Here is a 26,096-nt window from a genome sequence, read left to right on the forward strand (position 1 = left end):
CCACTGATCACTAATTAATGCTCTGAAAACCTGACCTGAAGGTTAACCAGTGGCAAATAGAGATTTCTTACCTCATCTCATCGACACATAAAAAGTATGCACAATATCTAACCTTTAACATTGAGTTTGGATTCACCACATTTGCTATTTGGCCATACACCAGCTGCATTTTTATATAGTTTCTTTGACTGTCCCTCTTTTTCACCCTCTTTTACTCTGTTATCAATCTATCCTACTTGCCATCCATCTGTCTCCCCTGTCTTAACCACCAGGCTGGCTATCTATCCTTCTAATGAGCTCCATGGACACCTCTAAAGAGTTGTCAAACAGTCCTCACACAGCCATCACTTTTACTCGGCTCAGGATAAGGCATAAACAGCAGCATCCCCTTGGTAACAAGCTGGAGGAGTGAGCATAAGAATAAGGGTAGCCTGAACTGACTTTGCACTAAAATTCATCGTAGTTGACCAGATCGTAGGTAGAATCAAGCAAGTAAGCCACAGGTGAAAAAGAATGACTTTCGTCAAGTCAGACCATGCATCAATCTTATATTTAATGAGAGTCTTAGATTGGGTAAACTGGGTTTTAAACTTTAAACTGTTTTAATTAAATGTGAACACAATCTAAAGCTTCGGTGCTTTGAAAAAGTATTCATACATCTTGAATTTTTTTCACTTTTTATCAGGTTTCAACAACAGACTTCAAGGTATTTTATTGGGATTGCATGTGACATGCCACCACCAATGGTGCATGTCTGAGAAGAAGAAAGAAAATGGTTTTCAATTTTTCTTTTCAAAAATAGAAATCATTTCTATTCAGCCCCCTTCAGTCAATACTTTGTGGGATTGTTCTTTGCTGCATTTAAAGCTCCAAGTGTTTTGGGTATGTCTCTACCGGCACATTTTGGCCATTCTCCCTTGCACATTACCTTAAATCCACACATGTTCTTATAAGCTGTCATGTCCTTGCTGAAGAAAAGCTGTCCCACAACACAGAACAATACTGCCACTACCATGAGCACCTTGAATACACTGAGGATGCTGTGTTTAGAGTGATGTGCTGTGTTGCCATAAGCCTCTTTGCTTCTACATTGAATATTGCTCTCATTGCCAGTTCTGTTCATGAGATGATGGACTGAATAGTGTTTTCTGAGGTTTTTAAAGCTTGCAATACTCTTTCAGAGCATAACCACGGTTAAAACTTCTCCACAACTTTATCCCTCACCTGTATTGCTTAGTCTTCATAATGCTGATAACTAGTTGTTGTTTTTTTTACTGGTGTATCACACAGATGGACAGATTGACTCCATTTATCAAGTGATTAATCCAGCATTTTAGTTAGAGGAATCAGAGTCAAGGCAGCTGGATAAAAATACATTGATGTTTGTTGTTAAAACATAAAAAAATCCCAAAAAGTTCAAGGAAGATGAACATTTATGTAAGATACTGTACAGATAGACGTGTTGGAACTTTTCTATCTATGTTTTTGCTGCTGTGTTTCTAAAAACACAAGTCTAAAACCAAACAGGGAGGACAAATACTGATGATGTTAAGATGTTAAGAATCATAAATCATCAAGGTTCAAGCAGGACAGAGGAACATATTACATCTAAGCAGTGAGGGTGAGAGACTACAGAGAGCTTTTCCTTGCGATCTCACCTAGCCCTAATTTTTCCAGCCTTGACCCTCATGAGGCCAGCATGTGAACATCACTCACAGTGTCTGCACAAGCCAAGCACCCAGTTCATCAGAAACACCTTCCATGGCCCCAAACCTGACCCATTCTCTCCTGGGGTCAGCATAATAGGCTGCAGGGCTAAAACACTGGATGAGAAATGGACAGGGGACAGTGGAGAGAGTGTGTGTGTGTGTGTGTGTGTGTGTGTGTGTGTGTGTGTGTGTGTGTGCGTGCGTGTGTGTGTGCGTGCGTGCGTGTGTGTGTGTGGTTGCCTGCCCAGCTGCATTTAGAGTCCATGCTTCACTGTCTATAATGTATATGACTACCATGCGAGAGAGGGGCCTGTGGAGGTTACACAAACATAGAGGAGTGTTATTTAAACTTCTAGGAAATTATGGCTAGGTTTTTTGTCAGATCTGGCTCACAGCAGCCTGAATCTGCTGCGGTCTTGCACCAGTCTTAACCCATTTCCAGCCCACACAGAGCCTGCACTACACAGAGGAGTGAAACTGCTCTGCTAATACGGCTGTCGGTGACAACCCCAGTGGCTAAACTGTCAGTCTACACCTCTGAGTCCACCTCCACAGATGGTCCAGCAGTACTTAAGAATTCACCCCCAGGGTTTTACTGCTCTGTTGTATGGAGGACTGTCACAGCACTGGGAGCATGTGGTTTAGATATGGGAACAGCATCCTCCAAAAGCTCTCATGGCTTGGCACAATGAGACGTCTCCACCCCCAGTGAAAGACAAGATAGCTAGGCATGGCCTCCTTTATGGCAGGACGCACCAACCAGATTGAAGAAGATGAAGATGCTGAAACACACAACTGAGTATTATCAGTTTTAAGCTTTTCATATTTTAAGTCAGAACTTTAATTTTCACTAATTGTATGGTTCTGTGTGTGATATTTAATACCAATGTGGATGCAGTTTCCCTGTCAGCCAGTCAGAGAATGGTGATTTACTGTCCCGCATCCCCCAAAAAGTTACTCTTTCTGCAGCCACCACTTAAAATAAGGGAAAAAAGACACAAATCACAAGCCCTCCCTTAGAAATTAAAGTGAGGAGAGTGGGTGTAATAAGCACCCTAGGCATATCACACTTCTGAGCGAACTGAACTCATCCAATGTCAATGTTTTTTTTATGCTTTGTGGTGACTTAAACTCAATAACGAGTTGAGATAAACTATAGCCCCCGAGGTCAAATCACATAATCACACATGTCTTGAATGTGTTTTAGTGTTTGTCATATTGCATGCTTGGTGAAGTAAGTGATGAACTCGCTGATGGCATCTGGACAGATGCCAGTGTGAGTCACAAGCAAGCAGAGGGATTGAGTTTAAGGGTGAGGGGGCGAAAAGAAGGAAAGGGTGGCTTCACGTATGAGTGTTTCTGTCCTTGTAGGTCTCCTGCTCAAATTCCACTGATATGAATTTAATCAGGCATAATCTGCTTATCAGTCTCCTGAGGCACCGATCAGTGTAAAATGCTTAGATTTATATGCAGGCACCCAGAAGATGCTGTCACTGGAAAGCAAAAGGTGAACTTTATTACTGTCAAATCTAACTCACAAAAATAATCTTTGCTAAAAAAAAGAAACGTGTTTGTGTTGTTTTCTTCTTTTCTGCATCAATCTGTTAAACCTTTCTTGTAGTAAGTCCATGCTTATACATTGCTTATATGTAAGCACATAAAATGACCACAAGTATAAGATGAAAATATAAAGAGGAGCACTAATATAACCTTATTCATTAATAAGACAGCAATTTTTCAACTTTCAACCACAAAGTTAAATGTACTTCATTCTGATTTTATGTGATTTACCAACACAAAGCAGTACAAAACTGTAAAGTAGAAGAAAAGGATACATGTTTTACTATACAAATATAAATCTGAAAACTGTGGTGTACATTTGTGTTAACTCTGACACTCCCAAATAAAAGTTTAACTAAAATGTAATACCATGTGTTCAGTTTAGGCCTGAAAGGTTTGCTGGAAAACATTAATGAACAAACAGCATCATGGAGACCAGAGAACATGCCAAACAGGTCCAAAATAAAGTTTTGAGATGTTTAAATTAGATACTTGTGACAAAACTACGAGCTCTGGGCATCTCAGGGTGCACTATTCAGCCTGCATCTGGCCAGGCAAGGATCGCAATAATAGAATAGCAGTCAAGAGGGCCTTGGTAACTATGGAGAAGCTGCAGACATCCACAACAAGTGTGGAAGAATCTGTGGATGGGAAAACTGTTAGTCTTTCACACGACAATTATGTCCTTTACAGAAAAGGGGCAATAACGAAAAGAAAAGAAAACCAAAAGCAGTCCTGTTTAAAGTTTACCACAAACCATGTAGGGGACACAAAAAAATATTTGAAAGAAGGTTCTGTGGTCAGAACTGACCAAACTAAAACTTTTTGGCCTTCGTGTAAAATGCTAAGTAAAATGGACATGTCACCTGGCCTGAACACACAATCCACATGGTAATATATGATATTAACAGCATCATGATGTGTGGATGCTTTACAGACACTTACTTTTTCCAATTTTTACCTGTTGAAAATTCTATTCCACATCATAACAGAACAATCTTTGTTTGTTCCCATTGTGAAGTGGAATAGAATTATTGACCCAACATGCTATGGGGAAAAAGAAGAAAAACGTAATTGGGCACTGATTGTTCTCTCTTTCTGGCGTCCTTCTTCATGCATCTAAAACTGGGCAAATAAGTAAATGTAATGCTTGATGAGTTCACTGGCCGTGTCAGAGAACTCCTCAGCCTTTCCATCTCGCTATCAATGATTATCAGATTAATATTGATTCTTCTCATGGGCTAGCCTTTATTTTTTTTTAGATTCAAGAGATCACTGAGGTTGCTGCCAGGGTGAAAGTGTTCTGACCTCCTCAGTGATATATTCATTTAAACACAATGAAACTGGATTGGTTTCAGTTAGTGACACTTTTTATTGTTTTACATTTTCCTGCACAGAACCAGAATGGCTACTGTTGTTGCATCTTTGCATCTCAATGCGTCCACTGCTTAGTTATCACACCCGTTGACCTTTTATTCCCCTCATACATGTCTTCTGCACGAAAGTACTTCCCATGTTCAGTGTGATCAATACAAAGGGCAACGACCTTGCACACCAAGTGTCCCGCTGACTAAAAGCAGGGATTAAATGCTGGGGAAGCCACATGGAGGGTGCAAGTGCTTGATTGTGCCTTTGTTGCTGGGCTTCCCGCATATCCAAAATGGATATGGCTGTGTCCATGAGTGTTTTATGAAAAGTGTCGTATTCTAGAACTTGTAAATAAATATTGAGCTGTGAGATGCAGCCTGAAGAAGTTCTAAGTTCATGACCTCAGTCTGTGCCACAACAAAAGGTCTCTGCAGGTCAGATAAATGCACACACACAGGGATGTATTCGCTGTCTTTAAAGGAGCAGACAGAAGGTGGAAGGATAAAGAGATGGATTAAAAAAGATGGGCAGCACTCATATTATCGAGCTATTTATTAATATTAATAGAAATTTTATATCTGAATGGATGATTATTTTCTGGACATTGATTGTCTCTGATTGGCGAGGTCCGACTCTGAAGAGCAAAGTGCTGAAAAAGGTGAACAAGTGCAGAGACAATCAGTCATTCTAAGAACAAACACCATGCATTATTTACATTGTTTTTATGCTCTTTCTCTCTAAAGATATTTAAACTTCAATATGAAAAGTCTGAAAATGGATCCACACAATAAAATTTAAGAGGTACAACTGCAGTAATTCAGTCAGACTCTCAAGGATCTTTGAAATCTTGAAAAGCTTAGATTGTGGATGCAACATGTAATTTAGCAATGACAGCAATCTCAAAAATATACCTAAATGGCATGGCTCTTTCCTAGTGTAAGAGGTTTTCTAATAAAACTTTCAATGGACCAGTTGTAGATCAAACATGCAAAATGATCCCAAAGGTTAATTCAGTTTAAAAATTGAAAAATGGAATCTGGTCTATCTGATGCAACATTTTTCAATAATCAGTTTTATTAATGGAGATCATACAAATACTGATATGTCCTTGTAGTTTGTGTATTGAGTATCTAAGTTTGAAAAAATCCAAGATTTAAGCTTTTTCACTTAAAGTGAATGCAACTAACTGACACTATCTCACTACACTCTATTAATTAGTAAAATAATGACTTACACTTTGTTTTTTAAGGAAAACTTTGCATATTTGATGCAGAAAATAGCTGCAACATTTTCCCTTAAGGAGCCTGCTGGCGATTAGGGTTCGGGCAACAGATATGCAGGTCTGCTGTAGCTCACGTGGACAGTTTTTTGCCATCTTTCTGAGGACCCCTACATAGGCCTACTGTATGTGTCTCACCTCGCTTTGACTTGATTATCCTACCTTCTGTTTTGCTTTATACATCAGAATATGACTAAAGTCTCCAGACCCAACCCACATGAAGGTTAGGGTTTGAGTCTTTAGTTAATATTTTAACAGACATTTCCCAGAATTCAAAGTCATAGAGGCATTTCTTATAGGGGCTCATTAAAAATCTAAATAATATATTTCTTGTTATGTTTTTTAGTAGATATGCAGATATGGACAAATATTATTGTCAAGTCTTGTAAAGATTGGCAATAAACCTTCAAATAAATATATCTTTCATTGCAGGAGCATAATAAAAGCAAATAAAAAATAAAAATAAAACAAAACTTCAATTTGAGCACATTTATTCAGTGAGCAAAACAATACCAGATTAAGAGATAATTGTTTAAATCACTGGTGGCACAATCATTGGTACTGCTGCCAGTTTACTGGTAAAGTACTCTTAAAGGTTTCCAGTAGCCTGTACAAGAGAAGAGGTTTGCCAACATTGCATGTCTATGTTTGTTAGGACAGAAAATGGCAATGGTTAAAAGAATTGAAACTTTGTGTCACATCATCTTTATATGTAATATGAAGTTATGGATTAGTAATTAGTAATTAGTAATTGCATAAGTAAAGTATGAATTTGAAAAAAAATGCATTTATAAAATAAAACATAAAAGAAATAATTACATGATTTCAAAGTTGGACTTCTCACTGTGAGATTATACTAGTGCAAAAAACATTAACTCATTTTAAGGGGTTTTACAAATCTTTAACAGAGGTGCCAGTATATTTGTCTGCATCTGTAAATACATAAAAATTATACATACTTAAATTGTACACCGAAATAATAGAGAACAAATTCTTGTTGTCTTCCATCACTATTGTTTTTCTCAATCTCTCATCTGCTAGACCTTCTGTCTCTGCCCTATGGTTTTTACTGAGGGTCATAGGCCCTCTCTGCTGGGCTTATCACAGGTCAAATACACAAACCAACTTACACATGGAGACCAGAGCCTGGACACTTCTTAGCATAACTCGTCAGCACTGTAGCACAGCCTTTGCCACATGAGGTCCAGTTTGTCATTATATGCACTTACAAAGAGAAAAACCCACTGAAACTGGCACACATTCCTTCCCTATCTCTCTGCAACTCAACCACACACACGCACGTTTTTCCACTTTTGCCCTCTGTATTCCAACATACGTACTCCCAACTCCCACCTCTCTTGTCACCTCCCATCTCCCAGACCAAGGTCAGCTGTCCAGGCCTGCAGCTCTTGATGTAGAGGCTGTGACCCAACATGGCCACCTCTGTCTCTCCAGAGAGATTAGCACAAGGCAGGGACAGAGAGGCCGAGCTCCATGTGGCTTCATGTTATTCCAGCCACCCTCCACGTCTCTGCTCTCACTCCCCATTCTGTCTCAGAGAACTCCACATGTCTGCAGAATGGGGACCAGATAGAGCTACAAATTGAATATGTCTGGCAGGCAGATCTGTGAAGACTCATGTGTAATGTTAGCAGGAGAAAGAAAATTGTACGTGTCTATGTAATGTCACTCAACCAACATATATAGATAAATGTGTAGACAAAGATAAAAGTGGTTTATTATCTGACTAATCAATTGCATTCAAGTCACTTGTTTTATTTGTTTTTTTTTCACATTGTTGTAAACATTTCCCTTCAAGTTGTTGTTGACCTTCCCATTCCTTTGCAGAGTCCCCTCCTTGTTTTCTGCGGTGCGTTTGCCTCAGAAGTCAATAGGTTAAACAAAGTGCTGTGACTGTCAGGCTGAGTGAAACCAACTGGTGCTGGGCTATCAGAATATAATGAAGGCTAATAGGTAAATAATGGCTAACAGTGGGACTGCACTCGTTGGCAGATGATGGGGGGTCGGAGAGGATTGGTGTGGCCATACATTCGCACTGCAGGGTTTAGTGCTTTAGAGTTACCATTCAGAGTGAGGCACAGAAAATGATACATTGTTTTGCGATAATTTTATTAATAAAGCTCTGAAACATGTGGTGCGCTATTTACTAAATGGAATCCATATGCATGTATAAATACAGCTGTTTTGTGAAGGCCTCTGAGGTTTGCTAGAGAACGTACTAAACAAACAGCAATGTGAAGACCAAGAGCAACAGCAGGCATTTCAGGGGAAAAAAAGCTGTGGGAATGTTAGCACAGTTATATAAAGGAAAATTGTAAACTGGGAAATGGAAAGAGTATGGCACAAATGCAAAACTACCAAGAGAAAAGGAGTAACTACGGAGGAGCTGCAGAGATTTAGGTGGGAGAATCTGTTGACAGGACAGAATTTGTCATGTTTACATTGATAATGTGAATGAGTGGAAAAAACTTTGTTTACAGAAAGCCACAAGATGACCAGGAGACACATGTGGATGAAGGTGCTGATCAGATGATTCAGAAATTTAACTTTTAATTCTGCAGACAAAACACTCTGGTAGAAAACCAACACTGCTCACCTCACTGAACACACCATGAAACATGGTGGTGAAGAACCTACATGTTGTGAGAATGCTTTTCTCCTGCAGGGACAGGGAAGCTGGTCAAAGTTGATGCAAAGATGAATGGAGCTAAATACTGAATGACCTTGAAGAAAACCTGTTAGAGGCCGCAAAAAACTGGAGACTGGGGAACAGAATCACCTTTGAGCAGATCTGGGATGTGCAAAGCTGGTAGAGACGTAACCTAAAAGACTTGCAGCTGTAATTGCACTGAAAGAAGAATATACTTTAAGTACATGGCACACTTTTCAGATTTGTAAAACAATTTGAAATTAATCCTTTTTTTTACCTCCCAGTTTCACACTGTTCTGTTAGCCTATCACATAAAATTTCTATAAAATATGTATAAGTTTGTGGTTGTAACGTGACAAAATGAGGTATGGGAACTTTTTCCAAACACTGTAATATGGTTTTAGCTTACGTTAGTTAGCACGAGATCCTGTGACCCTTTTCTACTCAATTGCATCAATTTAGTACATGTTAACTCCTTAAGGAAGAGGGCAAAGTGTTACAGATGGTGAGTGTTTTTTGATGTAGTGTATTCATATGAAAATGTGATGTGAACTTGCGGCTAAATGAAGGCTAATTTTAAATGCTATTTCTATTTGTGGTTTTTAATTTTGGTTGAAAAAAAGATATTCTTTTCCCATCAGCATTACTGTGGCTTGTTTCCCAATGTTACTGGAAATCTCTTTGTTTCACAGGCTCAACGGTCAAACCAAAGTGTCCTTCAGGAACTTGAGCTGTTTGGCCATTTGTTGCACAAACATTATATGTTTAGAAAAAAGTTAAAGCAAATCACCAAGAAACATTTTTGTATTCCTTCTGAACACACAAATATAAAACATCCTTGGACCGCCTAGTAAAGTGGCATTTTTATCATTTGTTACAGTAAAACTAAAACTTGAATTGAAAGCAACCCTGGTGCTCAGGGCTCTGCAAAGCATCCAGCCAACACTAGTCCCTGACAGTGCTTGGTTGCCCTGTATCGCTGTCCGAAGACTCCCTCTTGTAAATAAAACCTCCTTTTGTTGAGGCAGAGTGCGTCAGAAACATCATCTCCAGAGGGCAAGAGGGATAAGCAGGAGCTGTGTAGGAGTGAGTGGAGAGAGTCGGACATACGGAGAGGGAAAGTGTTTACGTGGGGGGACTGACAGAGGTCTGGGTAATTGGAGCACAATGGAGATTGTGTTTGATCTCTGAGGTGTCTGGGCCTATTTAAGCGGCGGTGAATGTGCCAAGTGGAGGAATGCTGTAGTACTGAAAGACTGAGTTTATCAGGAGTTCAGCAAGTGAGCACAAAAGGGGAGGAGCATGGGGATGGGGCAGGGGGGTGACAGAGATTGAAACAGCCTCAGCTTCAGGGGTTAGCAAGGCTTTTTTTATTATTGGCTAATCATGTCCTAAAAGTCTCTTAGAACTTCACTGTACATGCTATTCACACATGTGCTTTATGTCATGTGTCTTATTCTTTCTGTATTTGAACTGAAGTGAGGAAGGCCAGCCTGGCCTGTGGTGCAGTGCAGCAGCAGCAGCCTCCTGATAGCAGGGCTAAACTGCTGGAGAGCAGAGAGTGCCCGCACAGAGCAGAAGGCTCTTTGAACTCTGTCTGTACTCTCTGCTGCAGAGCTTGAACTGGGTTAATCGCTATTAATATTTAACATGCTGCCAAAGTTCCAGCCCAGAAACTGTATCAAAGCCAAGAGCTCCATCCAGCAGAGTTTTTTTTCCTCCACTCCTCTATAGTAAGCTGGCTGGTATAAACACACTGAAACTGCCAGCATGAAACTTGATAATGTTATTTATTTCTGCTAAAAAGAAGGCAGAGATTCTTTCCAAGAGCAATCTATTTTGCATTAAGCTTTGTAACTGTATTTTATGTTAGCTTTCTCTTTGTGTGGTAACATTTCAAAATCTGGATAAAATTGTGGCAGCTTGTAGTTGCTAATATGTAGCCTATGGCTGAAAATATTTTTTATGATGGCAGCTTCAAGTGACATGACAATGTTTTTAATTGGGTTGGGGATCTCTGCTGTATAGCTGATACGATATGCAACTGAGTGCACAGCCAATGATTTATTACAATAAAAATACATGAGCGACAAAGAGCAATGTGATTATATTCCATTCACCCTCAACCAAAATACATGCTGATTCAGCATGTTTTAATCCCACAAAGCATGATACAATCTGATTAGACACAACATGATGCAATAAATTAGGATGAAGCAAGGAAATTATGAGAATAAACAAGTTCCCTACACAGTCTTGAAAATCCTTGAAAAGTACAGAAATACTTTTATCATTTTCCTTGTCTGGATAAGCATGGAAAAATCCTTCTTTTTCCAGACTTTGTTCCTACTTCCAATTTCCAGGACAAAAATTATATAATTAATCTAATGATATATATAAAATGTAAAGGGTTCTCCAGAGATTTATATTCAAATGATGTGATTTATGTTTGGTTTGCAATATTGCAATTTGATTTTAAAATCTTACATTATTTTGTATTATTTATTTAATTATTATTTTTTAATGTATAGGTAATAAACCTGATTCACATTGGAAACAGTTAGTATTTTGTACTCAAATGTCCAGCATTTTCTTAAATCTCCAGAAACTAATCAACATATGCATGACCCTGTAAAAATATGGAATCATGGAATTAAGGTTATGCAAGAACCATGATTAAATATTTCAGAAAATTGTTTCTTAATTAGAAAACTCTTGTGTTATAATTCCCTTACAATAAGCTTCAACGGAATTTGAAAAATCTGCCATGTATCAGTTACTGTTTTCTATATTATGAACCTCAAATAAAGAAGTTACATTTAAAAAAATACTGCAAGTTTTTACAACCATTCTTGTGAGAAAGTATGGTTGTAAAACTAGTCTCTTTGTTAAAATAATTTTATCAGCAAATTAGCTTAGCTGTGGTAAGAATCTAAAAGGAGAGAGACCTAAATAATCCAGAAAGAAATTGCGGACCACCTTGCAAGTCTAAATAGTGTACACGCTTTAGTATTGTATTAAATACAGAGGCCATACAATTATGTGTTTATTCACAAATAACAATTGATCCACATGAAGATGGTGAATTAAACTGAAATGGACTAATAAGCAAAGGTAGGTTGTTGATAAAGGATATATGACTCACTGTCCTGGGTGGTATGATCTGTGGGTCACCTCAAGGACTCAATAAATACAGGGGTTGGACAATGAAACTGAAACACCTGTCATTTTAGTGTGGGAGGTTTCATGGCTAAATTGGACCAGCCTGGTAGCCAGTCTTCATTGATTGCACATTTCACCAGTAAGAGCAGAATGTGAAGGTTCAATTAGCAGGGTAAGAGCACAGTTTTGCTCAAAATATTGAAATGCACACAACATTATGGGTGACATACCAGAGTTCAAAAGAGGACAAATTGTTGGTGCACGTCTTGCTGGCACATCTGTAACCAAGACAGCAAGTCTTTGTGATGTATCAAGAGCCACGGTATCCAGGGTAATGTCAGCATACCACCAAGAAGGACGAACCACATCTAACAGGATTAACTGTGGACGCAAGAGGAAGCTGTCTGAAAGGGATGTTCGGGTGCTAATCCGGATTGTATCCAAAAACATAAACCCACGGCTGCCCAAATCACGGCAGAATTAAATGTGCACCTGAACTCTCCTGTTTCCACCAGAACTGTCCGTCGGGAGCTCCACAGGGTCAATATACACGGCTGGGCTGCTATAGCCAAACCTTTGGTCACTCATGCCAATGCCAAACGTCAGTTTCAATGGTGCAAGGAGCGCAAATCTTGGGCTGTGGATAATGTGAAACATGTATTGTTCTCTGATGAGTCCACCTGTACTGTTTTCCCCACATCCAGGAAAGTTACGGTGTGGAGAAGCCCCAAAGAAGCGTACCACCCAGACTGTTGCATGCCCAGAGTGAAGCATGGGGGTGGATCAGTGATGGTTTGGACTGCCATATCATGACATTCCCTTGGCCCAATACTTGTGCTAGATGGGTGTGTCACTGCCAAGGACTACCGAACCATTCTTGAGGACCATGTGCATCCAATGGTTCAAACATTGTATCGTGAAGGCAGTGCCGTGTATCAGGATGACAATGCACCAATACACACAGCAAAACTGGTGAAAGATTGGTTTGATGAACATGAAAGTGAAGTTGAACATCTCCCATGGCCTGCACAGTTACCAGATCTAAATATTACTGAGCCACTTTGGGGTGTTTTGGAGGAGCAAGTCATGAAATGTTTTCCTCCACCAGCATCACGTAGTGTCCTGGCCACTATCCTGTAAGAAGAATGGCTTAAAATCCCTCTGACCACTGTGCAGGACTTGTACATGTCATTCCCAAGATGAATTGATGCTGTATTGGCCGCAAAAGGAGGCCCTACACCATACTAATAAATTATTGTGGTCTAAAACCAGGTGTTTCAGTTTCATTGTCCAACCCCTGTACCTTCTCTTGTTTCTTGTATGACAAGTCATGGAGAGTGGACACACTGCTGTGTTGTGCACAGTGCAGTTGTCTTACTACCACAACAGGCTGATAACGCTGAAGTTGGTATCTAATTCAGAACAGAGTGTCTGAGGAGAGGTTTGACCAGGGTGCCATTCATTCATTCTCCATCTCTCTCTCTCTCTTCCTGTCTACTTCCAGCACCAGGTCGATACTCACTGACCATACATTCTTCTTCTGCTGACATTCTGCTCCAATTCACGAATGGCAGATGAAGAAGAGTCACAAGAATTATTTCACTAACACAACAAATTTCACCTGAAAGGTCAGATTTTACCGATGCACACATAAAAACCGATGCAACTAGTTTTCATCCAATCAGGGCTTCTGTACCCATGCAGTCCGTCGTATGTGTGGGTGTGGATGAATTGGTTTGAATCGGTTAATCTTAACATCCCAATAGTATTCAATAGTATTTTGACAACGACGGAAAAAAAAATTACAGAGAGGGATACTTTGTATTAGAAGTGGCGGGAGGATGAGGATGGTCTTGGAACAACTTCAGGTCATCACAGAGTTGCTTTTTTGTAGCCGTTGCACATCTCTTTGTCTGTTTGTACTGTCAGTTCAACAAACTGGATTATTTCATCAGAGTTCAAGCCTCCATTGCCTCTGCCACTGCAGTCATTTTCAGTCTCTCTCCTTCTCTTTACATCTATCTCTCCATCTCTCTCTCTGTCTCTCTTTTTCTATCTCTCCTCTCTTTTCCTCTCTGCTTCCAGCACCACGACCTCAAACAGCATGGTTAAATACCCGGGCCAATGTGTCGCTCTTCAAAGAGACTCAGGTAGTAGATGTGCTGGCAATGGGCCAGGATCAAAATGAAGAGTTATTGTAGAGCACCGTGGCTGCCTTCACTTGGACCTCAGTTGAACCACATTAAGGGGCCACAGTTGGGCAAAAATCTCCCCGCAAGGCAGCTAAAATATAGGCCCTCGGTTCCTTTTCAACCCCTCTGAAAAAACCACTAATTCTACATAGGGACCCATTTTTATTTCACTTCATAAATCAGGCCAGTAGAGTGAGGAAGTTCATTTGGCATTGAATACTTTATGTTAGTTTTAGCCCGCATCGTAAAGTTCCCCTTCTCTTGGTGTGTCTGCTTGCTAGCAAAATCAACAGAAACCACTGGGTCTTTTTTAAACGGTCAGAATTAGCTTTGATTGCTTAAGATTTAGAAAATGAGTCCATGTTTGTTGCTATAAGTCCTGCTTGATAAAATATTAAGAGCTAGCTGAAGGGGAAGCTTTGTAGAAGACAGAAAGCTGGAAGCAATTTGTGTAGCTACCAAATTAAAGTTATTCAGCACCAAGGGTAATTTAATTACCATTCTTTAAATGTTTGAATGACTTTGACCTTTGGAGTACTCAGAGGTCATGCAGGTGTATTTACTTAAGCTAATTCTGAATCAGTAACATGAAACAAGGTCCCAAATCAAAAAGGCCTCCTCCCAGAATATCTGGTTACTGAACACCAGCTCTTTTGTGTTTGTGACTTAAATTAATATGCCTCGGCCTTGTCATTGGGTCCTTAAAACATTGAAATCTATCTTAAGCTAAATTTATTCTAAAAAGCAAGAGACAGCTTTGGTGAAGACAAATGAGAAAGACATAAACAACAGAAGAAAAAGAACAAGTTGTCACCGTTTCCCAGGATGCACCTCTCTGAGCATGGCTCATGAATGGAAACAGGTGTGTGTGTGATTGTGTGGTGGGTCTCGAGGATTCGGGTCTATGTGGCATGTCTACTGCCTAGGTGATTTGGGTCAATGGAGCACATCTGGTACTAGTCACAACAGAGTGAACACGTCCATGGCCATCAGACACCCCACCAGGCAAGTAGGGAGAGAAAGAGAAGCAAGGGCAAAGAAACATCTGGGTTCTCTTTCTTTCTTGCACGCATACACACACACACAGACACACATTCAAACATACATGCATTGGGGATTATGTGCTTTTTGGGCGCTGTCTTGAGTCCTCCAGGTGCATTTGGACTCGGATGGAGAAGAACAGGAATGGAGGCATATGTGTGTCTGTGGGTGGTGGTGGTGGGCATGTTTGACTGACAGCATTGAAGCCGAACGTTCCCCGAGCAACTCTCCTGTCATGCCCGCTGTCTTTTTTTTTTTGTTTCTTCTGAGGGTTCATCCTCTTCTTTTATCTGTGTTTTATAGTCTTTCTTTATTTCCTGCTATTCTGTATAATCTCAAAAAGGACTAAAAAAGTATTAATAAATAAATCAATACATTTGAATACCCCAGTAGGGATATTTTTAAGGGATAAATTATTTTTATTTCAGTAATTCACTGCAAGAATTTAATATTAGATTTAATTTAGATTCCATACACATAGTGTGATATATTTCAAATGTTTGTTTTTTTTATTTCATTATTGTTTGGATTATTGTGGGGTGTGCAGCTAATCAAAAACAAAATACAGTTTCTTAGAAATTTGCAATATTACATAATTTAAAAATGATTTCTGACACAAAAAAGTTATATAATGGTCATGATACAGACTATACAATTATGGTGAAGACTTTGGACTTGACTGCTGTCTAGCAGACAGTGACAGATATATGCAACATGGGGGGTAATCCACACAAGGCTTTGCTATAAAAGCTAACTGTTCACAGAAAGCTGTATCCAAACATAATATTAAAAGGTTAAGTGGAAGGAAAAAAGTGCACAAACAACAGTGAGAGATGAAGTTTTGAAATGATTGTGCAACAAAAAGCCTATTTAAGAGTTTGGGGGAATTTACAAGGCATAAACTACAATTGGAGTCAGTGCTTCAAAAACCACACACAGATGTATTCAGTAGAATGTTCTACAACCTCTTCACAAATAAAATAGCATTTTGCATTTCTTTTGGAAATCGAGGCCCCAGAATCTGGAAGAAAAGTGGAGAGGAACATAATCCAAATCCAATGTTTTGTTTCACAATGAAATAAAAGAAATCGGCACAGCTTTCTACCAGGAACGTTTAGTGCATGTTTCTTGCTTCCCCCTGCTGAGATGCTTTATGGAGATGCTGATTTCCTTTTGTAGCAGGACTTTGCAACTGCCTGCAACACCAAAAGTACCAGTACCTGGTTTAATGATCATAGTACCACTGTACTTGATTGAACAGCAAACTGCTCTTACATAAGCCCCATAAAGAAACGAAGTAGCACTGTCGATGAGAGACACCAAACTCAACAATGCAGATGAGCTGAGGGCCACTATTAAAGTAACCTGGGCTTCTTTAAACCTCAGTAGGGCCACAGGCGGAACTGCATGGAGTAATTCATGCAAAAGAAAAGTATTGAGTGTATATATATGTACAGTACATGGACATACTATTCAGTACTACTATTGGTTACAATAAGAGATATTCAAAATTTCTGAATTTGGGGTTTTCATTCAACTGTAAGAAATTATCATGAAATTAACATCAAAAGCTTCATTGTTCAATGAATCTATACATGCAGTATGTGTTCACATATTAAATTCAGTTACTCGAATAAATTATTCAGTTATGTTTTAACTTACTAACATGAATGGATACAGTTTATCTTACTTATATTTTACACTTAAATTAATGAAACAACCTATGACATTTGTCCTGAGTCAGACAATTATGCATGAAGACATGTGACACAATGAGACAGCAAGTCTATGTTTTGGTAGGAGTCTCAAACTGAAGTGGACCAGGTAATGATAGGGTAACTCTGTATGTGATGTGTTGTGATGAATTCTGATGGTGAGATTTTTCAGCACTGACAGCTCTCCAGCTTCTGTTCCTCATAGTCTTTCAGCCGCCTGGATCATGCCGAACTGTCCACCCAGGCAGGTGTAGATGTTGCTCTGACAACTGGCGTAACCTCATTCCCTCCAGAGGAACCCTTAAGCATCTCCCTCTCCATCGCCAACTCCAGAGCTGCACTGAGTGTGGCCGGATGAGCAAGCTGCGTCTGTATACGGAGCTCTTTGGCACTGAAGGCCTGCCGGAGCTGACCACGGGCGGGCTCTGTCTGAGCTGTAAGGGGCATGTCGTCATAAGCCCGACTGCAGAGGCACTCAATGTCATGGGCCAGAATATGCAGTGGCTCTCCAGGCAGTCTCCGTCTGTTGTGAAACTCAGACCTTGGTAGTACAGGTTGGTTATACTGCCCAAACCATCTCTAACTTGCCCCAACTAGAGCAGTATAGTCTCTCCTGTCTATTTCACTGCTTTATGTTCCTCAGACCAGCCAGCTGCAACAGCTAAAAGTTCAAACTGGGCAATGAACACTTCCCATGGTCTCTTGCCACTGAACTTGGGTGTCTTAATGTTTACCGTAGCTGGCTGCCCATGGGTGCCGCCATCATTGTTTGCGTCCTGTGACGGCGTGTCACATGACGTCAGCTCCGTCTCGCCAAAATGGTGATCATGGCGCATACGGCCCCCTACCCAAGACAATCCCGGGGAGAAGCCAGCCTCAGCAGCCAGCTGGAGTGTCGCTTCCCTCACCCGTGAGCGAGTCGGATATCCATCTGCTGCTTCTCCAACTTTATCTCGTTCCTCAGCATAGACGGACATCGTGTCCCTGAGCCGTGAGCAGAGCCGCTGGCAATAGGTCAAGGCGTAGTTCGTAGTTTAAGCCTCTGACGCCAGTGTAACATTCCGCTATGTCAGCCAAGCGCCAGACAAGGGTTTTGCTATCAACACTGTTTATTTGGGTCAGCATAACAGAACAGCTCTCACAGGGTACAGCTGCTCACTCTAGCTCCCGACAGCACTAACCCTAAAGCGACCCAGCATCCGCTTCCGGTTCAACCCCACAACACCTAACTTAAAGAGACAGTAACGGTCCAACACTCTTAACAATAACATCCATTACGGATCATTACAATATATATATATATATATATATATATATATATATATATATATATATATATATATACATATATATATATATATATATACTGTATGTATTACCGGTGAAAAGTTTTAGATACACTTTCTAACTTAATCACTTTATGCTCATGAAATTTTAAATGAACACACATGGAATTATGGAGTAAACAAAAAGTGTGTAATCACTCTAAACATTTTTATAGTTTTGTAGTTCATACTCTTCAAAATAGCCACCCTTTGCTCTGATTACTGCTTTGCTCTCCTGGCATTTTCTCTATGAGCTTCATGAGGTGATCATCTGAAATGATTTTCCAAAGAGTCTTGAAAAAACTTCCCAGAGGTGCAATGAGACATGACCAAAGGTTAATATTTCAGTCATCACTCAAAGGCCGGCTACATTAGGGAATCTAAAATATTCATCTCCTTCCATCTTTCCATAAAGTATGGTCAGCTTCTGTGTTTTCAACGAAGAAAAGCGTCCCCATGCTGCAACTACCCTGTTTCATTGTGGAGAGTAGTGTGGTCTGGGCAATGTGCAGTCCTATTTTTACCCTACACATAGAGATTTGCATAGAGGCCAAAAACTAGTCTTTGTCTCATGTGGCCAGAGCACCTTCTTCCACAACTTGGCTGTGCCCTCTATATGACTTTTAGCAGGCTTTAAACAGTGCTGCTTGTGATTTTCTTTCAACAATGGCTTTCTTCTTGCAACTCTTCCATGAAGGCCAGATTTCTGCAGTGTAAAAAATAGTTACCCAGTCAACAAATTCTCCCACCTGAGCTATTAATCTCTGCAGTTCCACCAGAGTTACCATGAACCTCTTGGCTGCTGATGATTAATGTTCACCTTGTCAGGCGTGTCAATTCAGGTGAATGGCCATATATTGGTATGTTGGTATGCAGTTGTGTCATACTCTGTCTGTTTACAGATCATGGACTAAACAGTGTTTTTTAAGCCTTTTACAGACTGGGATATTGTTTCATAACTTAAGCCTACTTCAAATGTCCTCACAGCTTTATGACTGATATGTCTGCTGTATTCCCTGGTCTTCATTATGTTGTTTGTTCACAAATAAATTCTAACAAAGTTCTGAAGCAGTCACAGAACAGCTCTTTTATAATGAGATAAATTACACATGTATGGACTCTATTGGGTGTAATGGTGCCCAAAATTATGGTTCAATACATATTCAGGTTTTTAAGTTATGGTTCAGTACATTTTTGGTAAACTTCAATAAAGAAAAACAATTTTTTTTTTTTTTTGCTTCAGTCAGCAGCAAACAAATGTTTTCAATTTCTGAAACTGATTTTACTTTTTGTTGTAAAACTTCAAAAAGTGTAAAAGTGTAGAACTAAGTGGAGATTTAGTTATTTTTGTCTCTGTTCTCTCAAACCCCCAGTTGGTCATGGCACTCACACTAAGCCTGGTTCTGCTAGAGGTTTTTTCTTGTTAAAGGGGGGTTTTCCTATCCACTGTCACTACATGCATGCTTAGTATGAGGGATTTTTGCAAAGACAATGTAAGCGACTGCCCACTGCCGCTACATGTTCATCCAGGAGGAGTGAATGCTGCAAGTCACTGACTCTGTTGGGTTCGCATGGATAGCAAAACTTTTTGACTAATTGGAATAATAAACTGATTTAATTAAACTGTTTTAATTGGACTCTATGTATCTGACCTAAAATCTGCATGATTCGATTGAATTGACTAAGTGCCTTGAAATATGTGTTGTGAATTGGCCTTTTATAAATAAAACTGAAATGAACTGAATTGGGCTGCACGGTGTCACAGTTGGTAGCACTGTTGCCTTGCAGCAAGAAGGTCCAGGGTTCAATTCCCGGCCTGGGGTCTTTCTGCATGGAGTTTGCATGTTCTCCCCGTGCATGTGTGGGTTCTCACCGGGTACTCTGGCTTCCTCCCACAGTCCAAAGACATGCCTGTTAGGTTAATTGGTCACTCTAAATTGCCCTTAGGTGTATGAATGAGTGTGTGCTTGGTTGTTTGTGTGTTGCCCTGTGATGGACTGGTGACCTGCCCAGGGTGTACCCTGCCTTTTGCCCATAGGCTGCTGGAGATAGGCACCAGCTCCCCTGTGACCCACTATGGAATAAGTGGTAGAAAATGACTGACTGACTGAACTGAGTTGAATTTGAAACAGTCAATGCTGGAGTTTAGAAACGTTTAATAAAGCTCGGCCCATATTTGAGAATAAAACATGTTTAAATCTCTTTGGCGTTATTTTGATATTTCCACAATCTAGTTTACCAGCTGTACCTGAATACCGCATGTGCATCTGCTGGGATAAACCCCATGCAACAACAGCGTTTCCTCCATCATGTACAGATTGAATGCTACAGGTAGATATTTGGATTTCTGCTGTTCCAGTGATTGTTTACATTCTTAATGGGGTTGTTTCAGGTGACTAATTTGGTTAAGTGCAAAGCAAGCCATGTACTGTACCTTATTGCTGTTAAAGTATGTGCGCTCTTAAATAAAGTTTTGTTTTGGCCTTCCATTTTTTGGCTGAAAAAAAAATCTTAATGTTTAAACAATTGATTGCACTCTGTTTAATTTAGAGTGTCCGAGTAATGGGCACTGAAAACATATGCACACCAAATGTTTCATTTACTATGAAAAATGTGATTTTCTTCTATTTCTTCTGGTGTTTTTCTAGGTTAGGTTGATCTATGTTTGTATGTTTTGTTGTTCTGTGTAGGGGTACCATTGTGACCAGACACATTCTACATCTATAGCTATGGACTGCAGCCCAGAAGAAGCCCGAATGCATTCAGTAAGCTATGATTCCGCTAAATATTTTTTACTAATTTGCCTGATTTGTGTCACCACACATGCTGTATGTCCAATACTTGAGTAGATTCACTGAAATAAAAACATGCAACAAGACCACCAAGGTAAATAATTTGGAAGAGGTTGTTTAATATATTTTTGAGTATTGCAGTGTTTCAGAATTGACAGTTTTTAACAGTTCTTTTAACAACACATATTCAAGTTGTTCATTTTGGATAGCTGGGAGGAAAGAAGATTACATTATGAGCAGTGGCGGTTCCTGCATGAATGGTGTCCTGGCTATAAGCCCTTTCTTTCTGCTGCCCCCAACCAATCAAAACGCAGGCAATTTTCTAAATTTTGTGGTGGAAATATGCACTGCAGTCCCACACAAAGCATGTAAAAGCAGGGGAAAAGCAGCAGTCCATAAGGCCCATATCAAAATCTGGCATTGATGATGAGCTGGGTTACTGGACCCACAGACTTCTTTCTGCACAGACTTGATGTTCTCAAGTTATTTTAATGGAAAACAAAGCTTGATGTATCTTCAATGACAGGAATCATTTCTGAACATTATACTAGAAAATGTTTAACCAATGATTTAGCCCTTTGGTAATCAGAAAATATTCATTCACAGAGATCTTGCAACTAGTCAGGTGGTGATGGCAGAGCTCAATAATTTTAGCTGTCTTGTTGCCAAACACCATAGCTGGAAATCAATAATCTTTCCTAAATGCTGCCTAAATATTTTCTTTACGTCCAGTGTGAGTAAGTACGTGAGTGGGTGGACTTTCTTTAATACAAATAGGTATAAATTCCTATCCCACAGAATATACAGATAAACAAAAAAATGTACTAACCTTACAGGTAGAGAAAAGACCTGCTGTCTAGCTAAAGCCCAACTCACCTTCTACTCATTATTCTTACCTTGAAAGCTAATTTCTTATGTAAAACACAAAAACGTACATATAAGTATATATTTTAACAAGCACTTTGTGCACACCTACACACCTAAGGACCTATTTGCCAAATGTCCCCAGACTGAAATTACCATGAAGGTGTAGGACTCAAGACAGGTTCACTGACTTTTGGTCTTGTACAATATGATGTAAGCTGGATGGACCTTAACAGTGAACTTTTGAACCCCTTCCATAAAAACAGCAATAATGTCCTGCCATAAGGCTGTTCAATATACCTCTAAGCTCCTCAGTAAGTGGGATTTAAAAGATAATGCCCTTATGCAGGCTGTTTACACAAGATCTCTGACATATAGGCCACTGTCTTGCTGCTTCAGTCCCCCCTCCTGTCGTAAATCATATTTCACAGGACCAGTTTGATCCCACGCCAGCATAAGCATACAATTGCTTTGACCTACACTTGCTTTGATATTATTAGTATTTGAAAATTTGGACTAAAGCTGTTTTTACACCTATGACCAGAGAATTTTAGATTTCTTAAAAGGATTTTATTACAACTATATCATACCAGTGACAGCCAAACATTATTAGTATTTAAAAAGTTTGGACTAAAACTGTTTTATACCAGTGACCCGGCTTATTTGAATGATGGGACCACAACTGCCTCATATCAGCAACCTCAAGGATTAATATTATAATTTTTCTTCTTGCACCGGATGAATTCCTTACCACAGAGGACTTAATGAGCTAATTACCTCTATTAGAAAGATTGGATTAGAACCAGCTCTTACCAGTAAACTCCCAAGGATTATTAGTGTCATTTGATTTGTTTTTCTGTTTTTGATTTTCTGTAGCATTGTAATGTTTTTCCTCATGTACAGCGCTTTGAGTACCTTGTTGCTGAAAAGCGCTATATAAATAAACTTGACTTGACCTTGGGTGAATTTAAAGGAGGTTAAATAAGATTTCACATTGGCAGTACACACATTAATAGTTTGTCCCATGGATTTGGTAAATTAGAAGAGATGGCAGTAGAGTCAGAGCGTCTGATTAATTGGGTTTGGACCCATCTACCACCTCCTCTGCTGCCCGAACAGGTTCTCCACATCTTTACATCCCACGATGGGATAAATTGTAAAATTCTGTTTAGGCCAATTCTCGTGTGAATGTACCTATGTGCACATGTGTTGTGCACATGTGTAATGTTGTCATTAAAACAAAGAAAATATAGTGTGTTTCAAAAGTACATCTTGATCTTTTTCACATCTCGTCACATTGCAACCACAAAAATCAGTGTTTTTTAATGGGGTTCTAGGTGATTGACCAACATATGGTAGTGCATGGTTGTGAAGTGAAAGAAAAATGATAAAAGGTTTTCAGTTTTTTTTTTTTTTTCAAATGTAAATCTGAAAAGTGTTCTAGACATGTCAAAACTTTGAAGAGCCACCTTTTCAGTGTAATTACATCTACAAGTATTTTGGGGTATATCTCATACTATATATATATATATATATATTGGAGAAAGCCGGACAAACTTGGCAGGCCCAAGCGCATAGTGAGGGGTCTGCTGGGAACGTCTGGCAGAGGCCTCGGCCAGGGACAGATTCAACTCCCACCTCCGGGAGAGCTTTGACCAGATTCCAGGGGATGTTGGAGACATAGAGTCCGAGTGGACCATGTTCTCCGCATCTATTGTTGATGCTGCTGCCCGTAGCTGCGGCCGTAAGGGCTGCAGTGCCTGTCGCGGCGGCCATCCCCGAATCTGGTGGTGGAAGCCGGCAGTAAGGGACGCTGTCAAGCTGAAGAAGGAGTCCTATCGACTGTGGTTGGCTTGTGGGACTCCTGAGGCGGTTGACGGGTATCATGAGGCCAACGTACCGCGGCCCGGGCTGTGGCAGAGGCAAAAACCCGGGCCTGGAAGGAGTTCGGTGAGGCCATGGAGAAGGACTACCAGTTGGCCTCGAAGCAATTCTGGCAAACCATCCGGCGCCTCAGGAGGGGGAAGCATTGCTCACCAACAATGTTTACAGCTGGTGTGGGAGGCTACTGACCTCGACTGGGGACATTATCGGGCAGTGGAAGGAGTACTTCAAGGATCTCCTCAATCCTGCCATCATGCATTCCCTAGTGGAAACAGAGGCTGGTGACTCGAGGTTAGACTCCTTCATCACCCAGGCTGAAGTCACCGAGGTGGTTAAAAAGCTCCGTGGTGGCAGGGCTTCGGGGGTGGATGAGATCCGCCCTGAGTACCTCAAGTCTCCGGATATTGTAGGGCTGTCATGGTTTACACGCCTCTTCAACATTGCGTGGCGGTCGGGGACAGTGCTTCTGGACTGTCAGACTGGGGCGGTGGTCCCCCTTCATAAGAAGGGTGACCAGAGAGTGTGTTCCAACTACAGGGGGATCACACTTCTCAGCCTCCCTGGTAAGGCCTACGCCAGGGTATTGAGAGTCCAGCCGATAGTCGAACCTCGGCTTCAGGAGGAGCAGTGTGGTTTTCGTCCCGGCCATGGAACACTGGACCAGCTTTATACCCTCTACAGGGTACTCGAGGGTTCATGGGAGTTTGCCCAACCGGTCCACATGTGTTTTGTGGAGCTGGAGAAAGCATTTGACTGTGTCCCTCATGGTGCCCTGTGGGGTTGCTCCAGGAGTATGGAATTGGGGGCCCTTTATTAGGGGCCATCCGGTCTCTGTACAAGCGGAGCAGGAGTTTGGTCCACATTGCCGGCACTAAGACCTGTTCCCGGTGCATGTTGGACTCTGGCGGGGCTGCCCTTTGTCACCGGTCCTGTTCATAACTTTTATGGACAGGATTTCTAGGTGCAACCAAGGGCTGGAGGGGGTCTGGTTTGGGGACCAGTGGATTTCGTCTCTTCTTTTTGCTGATGACGTGGTCCTGGTTGCCCCCTGTAGCCAAGACCTACAGCATGCGCTGGGGCGGTTCGCAGCCGAGTGTGAAGTGGCTGAGATGAGGATCAGCTCTTCCAACTCCGAGGCCATGGTCCTCGACCGGAAAAGTGTGGTTTGTCCTCTTCAGGTTGGAGGGGAGTTCCTGCCTCAAGTGGAGGAGTTCAAGTATCTTGGGGTCTTGTTCACGAGTGAGGGAAGAATGGAGCAGGAGACTGACATTAACTTCTTCCATAGAGTTGCCGGGCACTCCCTTAGACATAGGGTGAGGAGCTCAGCCATCTGGGAGGGGCTCGGAGTAGAGCCGCTGTTCCTCCACATTGAGAGGAGCCAGTTGAGGTGGCTCGGGCATCTATATCGGATGCCTCCTGGACGCCTTCCTCGGGAGGTGTTCCAGGCACGTACCACCAGGAGGAGGCCCAGGACACGCTGGAGGGACTATGTCTCTCGGCTGGCCTGGGAACGCCTTTGGCTCCCCCCGGAGGAGCTGCAGGAGGTGTCTGGGGAGAGGGACGTCTGGGCGTCTCTGCTGAGTGTGCTGCCCCCGTGACCCGGTCCCGGATAAAGAGGAAGACGACGAGTACGAGTATTTTGGGGTATATCTCTATGAAAAGACAAAAATTATTGCCCATTATTCTTTGCTAAACAGGTAAAACCATTGCAGATATTGATCGCAGTGCGTGTTGGAGCAGTAGAGCCCGTGACCCATATAAAGAGGCTGTGTCCTGGCCCAACTCCCAGCAACCTGTGCTGCATGTCTTTTCCTCTCAATACCCCACTTCCTGCCTGCCTACATTCAAGTAACAAAAAGAAAATAAAGTGCACAGGTTTCACAACAAAAAAAAATCCTGCAGAACTTAAAAGTTGTATGAAGTGGTAGGCGGACGAGTTACACAGGAAAAGGTAAAATTAAATATAAGGAAAGTGAAGTAACTAGAACTACCCATACACAATATAACTATGAAAAGTTATAGAATGTTTTACTAGAACAACATTTTTATTACATGCTTAGAAAGTCCAGGCATTTTTCGAAATCTAATGACATTCTTTGTTGTGTTTCTTTCATGCCCAGCTTTAATGTGTATTGGTGTATATTTTTATGCATCTTTGTCTCTTCTTTATGACTTATTTTGTTCCACATTTTACTGGATTGTGCTGAATTAGCATCACTCATAGTCTATTAAAAATTTTCCAGATATGGCAGTGCCAATTCCTCATAAGTATCTTTAGAAAGCTGAAATATATGTTATAATAGCAAGGAATGTAGCATTGGAGTGTGAGCCAAACAAGTCTGGTAATCCAGTGTAATTGGTTGGATTCTTTGCAATGAGTCAACCCCTCTGTCTGCCTGCCTCTGCGCCTTTGGTAATCCAATATACAGTTCTTTAATCTTTACCCTGTGTGTTGTGCAAATTAATTAAATATTGACAAGGAAACCAATGAAACCACAGAAAAACAGAATGTCACAGTTAAACTGATTAAATCC

Source organism: Girardinichthys multiradiatus, chromosome 12, assembly GCF_021462225.1.
Source record: "Girardinichthys multiradiatus isolate DD_20200921_A chromosome 12, DD_fGirMul_XY1, whole genome shotgun sequence".
Lineage (NCBI taxonomy): Eukaryota > Metazoa > Chordata > Actinopteri > Cyprinodontiformes > Goodeidae > Girardinichthys > Girardinichthys multiradiatus.